Here is a 6,679-nt window from a genome sequence, read left to right as displayed (position 1 = left end):
AGGCAACATTGCATATGAAAACATTCAATTTAGGAGAAATCGAGCACTAAACCATCACACACCGACACAGAGCTGTGGAGAACGGGACTCAGGATGGGGAAAATGAGAAACCCAAATGGACAAGGAGCTCCCAAATGCCAGTCTAATTCTAATAATAATAATAATAATAATAATAATAATAATAATAATAATAATATATTTGTACCCCACCCATCCGGCTGGGTTTCCCCAGCCACTCTGGGCGGCTTCCAACAAAGATTAAGAATACATTAAAATGCCACACATTAAAAACTTCCCTGAATAGGGCTGCCTTCAGATGTCTTCTTAATGTCAGGCAGTTGTGTATCTCTTTGACATCTGATGGGAGGGTGTTCCACAGGGTGGGTGCCACTACCGACAAGGCAAGGACAATGTGGTTGCTGTGTATGGTTGGGCTGTGTGGCTCCTGCTTACACCCCCTCTCACGTGGTCTTTTAACGTACAGTGGGGAGGTTGTCTGAAACCCCCTATCGTTAACTTTTTCAATCTGGACCAAGGGTGCCAGCCAGGAGCTTGTCCTAGGCACTTAAGATCCAACAGGATTGCAAGGACCAATGGCTACTGTAGAAAGAAAGACAGAGATCCAGAACAAAACCTTCTTGTATAAAATACCGTAGCTATGATAGTGGTACTTTGTATTGGCCAGTACCCAATCCTTAAAAGAAAAAATACCTAATCTTCAGAGGACCTCTAGAGAGATAATTATTTGTGGTTTTTGTTCAAAGGATCAGGGCTATGCAAATGTACAACCACAAAGAGTGCTTTCAGAGGCAGTAAAAACAATTCCCCCCAACATTGTCCATGTCATTCGAGGGCTGTTTGCTAGCCAATTGGCAAATGCTTCATTGCATCTTCTTGAAAAAGTGGTCCTAACAAATCAGGGACTATGGAGTGAATGTGATTTCACAAAGTCGTGGTAAATCCATCATATTTTTATTATGTCAAGATGTCTTGACATAGCAAAGTGAGGACAATGACCTTGCTCTGAATGAGCTTTTGCCTTTTGCTCAGTTTTGCAGCATCTCTCCGAACTAAAATTGCAGAAAACATAGTGCTTTCTTGCAGTTGAAAAGTGCTTTCCTTTTGGTAAGAAGCACTTTTTGGTAAGTGCTTTCCTTTTGGGCTGGTGAAATTGATTTATCCACAGGTCTAAATTTATATGAGAATGTGGCTGCACTGAGCCTTCACATTTTAGACTCAAATCCATACATCTAAAGTAACTCTTTTAATAGGAAATTCATGATATGGCAGATCGAAATGTTTCCCTGGCTACGTAGGCATTACTTTACTGTGTTCTTCAAACTTCCTTTAAAGCTGTGCTTTATAAGATGCATGTTTTAATGTGCATTATGCACAAGCAACCCAAAGAGGGGTTTCCGCACTGGGGCAGAAGAGATCTGGGTTTTATCCCTGTTTAGTCTAACTTTCCAAGGTGGCTCAAAGATAGGGCCATATCTGCACCTTGAGCTCATAAGACAAGGAGGGGGAAGATGCTGTTGGATTTCCATCATCTCCGAACATTCGCTGTGGTGTCTGTGCAAGTTTACCCAGAACGATGCCACAGAATCTATTAGGACTTGGATTCAGACTGTGTAGTTTCAGACTATTCACACTTGGAAGAAAGTCCTATCACACTCATTAGGGCTTACTTCCTAGCAGACATGCATATTATTGCATTGTTAATTGTCTGTTTTAGTTTAGGTTCAGACCATAACAGGTTTGCGTCTGATTAGCTCTGCACAACCTTCTGGAAGTCTGTTGTCATTACAATTATTATATTCCTCTATGACCAGCTTTTAAATGAATTAACACAGCTATATCGGATCGACAAAGTACATTAACCTAAACAGGATTGTTTTGCTCTGTTTGTTACAAGGTAAGACTTTTGTACTGTGCTGCTACATTTGTCCTTTTGTAAAATGTGTGACAGTATCTACTTTTGAAGTCAGTGGAACTTTTGTACATGGTTTTGTCTATTCCGGAATCTGTGCGGGAGAGAAAGCTCTTATTGCTCAATAAAATGATGTGACATAACAAGCTGGCAGAAGCAGCAGGCAATTTTAAAGGAATTATTTGTGAGTGGGAGCATTTGTAGGGGGTCATTTGAGAGTAATTTGACGCAATGGGACATACTTGCTACACTCTCCCCATCTCAGAACTGGTGATCAGGAAACCTGGAGAAAGCTTTTGCCTACCTCTGAATTTATTCTAGATTTTGCAGTGTCGGTCTCAACAGGCACTTCTACAGGTAAGGATTCAGAGATTGCTGCTCATTGTCAATAATAATAATAATAATAATAATAATAATAATAATAATAATAATAATACAGTGGTACCTCGGGTTAAGAACTTAATTTGTTCTGCAGGTCCGTTCTTAACCTGAAACTGTTAATAACCTGAGGTACCACTTTAGCTAATGGGGTCTCCCGCTGCTGCCGCACTGCCGCCGCACTGCCGCCGCGTGATTTCTGTTCTCATCCTGAGGTAAAGCTTCTTAACCCAAGGTACTATTTCTGGGTTGGTGGAGTCTGTAACCTGAAGCGTCTATAACCCGAGGTACCACTATAATAGTAATAATAATAATAATAATAATAATAATAATAACAATAATAATAATGTCTAAACCACACTTCACTGGGTGGTTCACAATATAAAAACACAAAAATACATACCGTATTGGCCTGGATATAAGCCACACTTTCCCCCCAAATTCTGATCATGAAAAGTTAAAATGCGGCTTATATTCACGACCTTACGGGCTGCAGCCAGGATCGTGGGGCAAACTGTGCCTGCTGCACACGTAGTTCCCTGTTCTCTTCCCCAAGGATGGGAAGGGACAGAGGGCGAGGAAGGGAAAAGACTGCCGGTAAGGCAGCGTGGCTCCCCCCCCCCCCCCAGTATGCAGTCAGGAGCAGCAAGGAAGGAAGCAGCTGGTATGGGGGTATTTTTTTCTTTTTTTCCTCTCCCTCCCCCTCCAATTTTAAAGCTGCAGCTTATATTTGGGTACGGCTTATATTCAGATCAATACGGTAACATAGTATCAAACAAAAGCAACCCAATAAGGATTGTAACACTCAATCCATGTGACTGGCCCACAAAAGGCTTTTCAGAGGAGTCACCTGCACTCCTTTGGCACCTGATTGTGAGCATCTCGCCTAGTTGCTGCCCGCACATCAGACACAGCCTGAAATGCACATGGGCAGCATGAAATTGGGCAGTTCATGGTCAATTTCAGCTGAATGAAATCAGGACACTGTAGCAGTCATTCATCATGAAATACTTTTGACTTGCTTCTTTGCAAAGCCACATCATGAATATTCAATCACACTACAGAAGAGGATGAAGCACCTCCTTCAGGTGTTAGGTGTGTCAATGAAATTCGGAGAGGGATTTGACAGGTTTAAACAAAATTCATTGCAGGTGTGTATTCATCTCCAGTAACATCCCTTCGGAACAGTCAGAACTATGTAATTTAACTTAGTTATTTGGAGGGTCCATCTGTCTGAGGAAAATATATGAGGGGTTGGTTTAGAAGTGTGGGGAAAAACAGGTGCTTCCTTTTATTTCTAGCACCAGTGAAAAGAATTGTTCCCATTGGCCATGCTTCCTGGGATAATAGGAATAGTAGCCACAGCAACATCTGGAGAGCCCATGTTTTCCCACACTTATCTTAGAATTAAATGGAAGTCATATAGGTAAGTTAAAGGTAAAGGACCCCTGGATGGTTAAGTCCGGTCAAAGGTGACTATGGGGTTGTGCCGCTCAGGGATCATGGGAGTTGTAGGCCATAAACATCTGGAGGGCTGAGGTTGAGGAAGCCTGATATATAATGAAACCTCCATGTCTCCATTAGGCTGCTATAGAGGCAGCAGATCTGGCCTCGAAGGAGTATGCCACGGCAGTACCGCCACCACAGCAGCGGGCCATGCATTCCTTGGAGGCTGGATCCACTCCCCCCAATTAATTTGTGTCGCTTTCATGATACTGTTAGCGCAGATAGTATGCTAGTTGTGTCTCTTGACATAATAATACCTGCAGGGAAAGGGCAGTATACAAATTTAATAAAGAAGAATAAAAACTCCATGGTCTTTTTGTTTTGTCTCTTGACCATACTTCGGATTATTGTGAGTCACAAATGCATCATACTCCAAGTCGCTATGTGCACAATTATCTCTGCATAGGTTTCCGTCTCTGCTGGAGAATTATACTGTAGTTCTGTTGGAGACAGCGTGATTTCGGAATCCCATCTAGGACTGTGTCATGCGGGGGCAGAAAGACAAGTTTCTTCTTTCAGTTGCGTAGGTTCAGTCCGAAGTTTGTGGGAGGTTTCGTGATAAACGGCTGTGCTATGATTGGGAGTAGCATCTTCTATCACTGGTGTTTAGTGAATGAAAAGCCATTTATCATCTCTATACTATATAAGAGGTCAGGCTGAGGAAGCCTGGATCTTTTGAGCACCCCAATTTGTAGGGAAAGGAAATTGCTCAGAAATTGGATTTCAGAGTTAAAAGCTTGGGGCTTTCTTTCCCTCTCCTCTTTATTTTTCTGTAATACATAATGTTTCTCTCTTTGCTTTTCCACCTGCTGGAAAGTAACCAGAGATGAGCTTGGGGCAGTTTACATATGATGCCAGTTACATATTGCACTGTTGAAAAAGAAAAAAATACTCCAGCCCTGGTTAAGAAGCCTGATTCAGTTGAAGTCATCTTAATGCTGCCCATGTTTTCAAGTGTACACAATTTCCCCCCATATATTCAAGAAACATTTTCCAATCTTCTTTAAACATACGTTCTTCTTGTTCTCTTATTCTATATGTTAGGTCCGCAAGTTGCGCATATTCCATCAATTTAAGTTGCCATTCTTCTTTAGTTAGGACCTCAATCGTTTTCCATTTTGGGGCTAACAAGACACAGGCTGCAGTAGTGGCATACATAAATAACCTTTTCCAACACCTGGGAATTTCCTTCTGAATTATCCCCATCAAAAAGGAACCTGTTTTTTTGGGGGGGAGTAATGAATTCCCCACCCAATTCATTACGAATTCAACAGTGTAAATAAGTTTTGGTGGATGTAATAATGGAATACTGAATAGTTTAGTTTATGTAAAATATGCAGGGATTTATGTTATGCAAAATGAACCATGGAAAGAGAAGAAGGGAAGTCACTGATATTTTAAGGTTGTTTCAATGGATATTCTTAAATGTAAAACAGAAAATTTAGTAAATTTCTCTCTTTTTCTGTCTGCCTCTCTCTCTCATCCTGATTAAGCACTTCAGAAAACAGCCCACCTCAGTCCAAGGTGCTTTGTGGGCTACCCAATTTGACTCAGCGTCAATCTGAGTTTGTCTCATTTCATTCCCCTGCATTCGGACAGTTAAAAATGACTATAGCTTTCCCGCCATTTTGACAGATGTGGACTATACTTTCAGGCTTTCTAGCGTCTCTGAAGAATGCCAGCCCAAAGAGTACAGGCAAATGGGTTTAAAAGCTTTTTTTGTTGGGCACCTTTAAAGCTGGGTGGTTGGTAGTTTTTGTTTGTTTTAAGGAATCTATAACTTTCATTTTGGGGGAGAAAGCTGCCTTGCACTGATTCTGATTTGCCTCTGGCAAGCCCCCATCCCTCTGAGGCTCCCTGCCTTGACTTGGGATTTGAAATTCACCTGAGTCTGAAGCACATCCCTATTATACAGCATTATGTGAGTGTTTTGTTTCATAAAGAACAGGAATTGTGTTAAATGGGATCTGAGAAGTACCCAATTGGTTGGATATCATGATAGCATTTGTGGATCCTTAATTAGAGCTCTGCACTAAGAAATGGTTCACAAGAGGCAGCTGCAGAGAAGAGAACTGCCAGTGCTGTTTTTGCCTGCAGCTAAATTCCTCAGAATATAGACAGGAGTCCTAAATATGACCTTGGTTCCTGCAGATGTCTAGGTATCTGCAAAGCATACAGCAGGAATCAGCAAACTTTTTCAGCAGGGGGCTGGTCCAATGTCCCTCAGACCTTGGGCGGGGGGGGGGCAGACTAATTTTTTTTGGGGGGAGGGAGAAATGAACAAATTCCTATGCCCCACAAATAACCCAGAGGTGTGTTTTAAATAAAAGGACACATTCTACTAAAGTAAAAACATGCTGATTCCCAGACCCTCTGCGGGTCGGATTGAGAAGGCAATTGGGCCGCATCTGGCCCCCGGGCCTTAGGATGGCTATCCATGGCATACAGGATGCACAAAACATTGTCTTCTCCAAGGAACACTGGGCAAAGTGACTTGCCTCTCTCACTTGCTTCTCTGTTCACATGTTAAGCCAAAATCCCATGTTGTACATCAACGCTATCTCAGCGTTGTCACTATCTCAGTGGCCAATTTAGAACAGGAGAAACTCTTCAGTGGGCTCCAGGGAATGTAGAGGGGGAAGGAGAAGTAAGACCACAACCCTCCCCTTGCCTTATTATTTATTTATTTATTTATTTATTTATTTATTTATACCCCACCCATCTGGCTGGGTCTCCCCAGCCACTCTGGACGGCTCCCAACAGAATATTAAAAACACGATCAAACATCAAAAACTTCCCTAAACAGGGCTGCCTTCAGATGTCTTCTAAAAGTCAGATAGTTGCTTATTTCTTTAACATCTGATG

The sequence above is a fragment of the Podarcis melisellensis genome (assembly GCF_964234715.1).
Source record: "Podarcis melisellensis genome assembly, chromosome: 3".
Classification (NCBI taxonomy): domain Eukaryota; kingdom Metazoa; phylum Chordata; class Lepidosauria; order Squamata; family Lacertidae; genus Podarcis; species Podarcis melisellensis.
Note: the sequence above shows the minus strand (reverse complement) of the source record.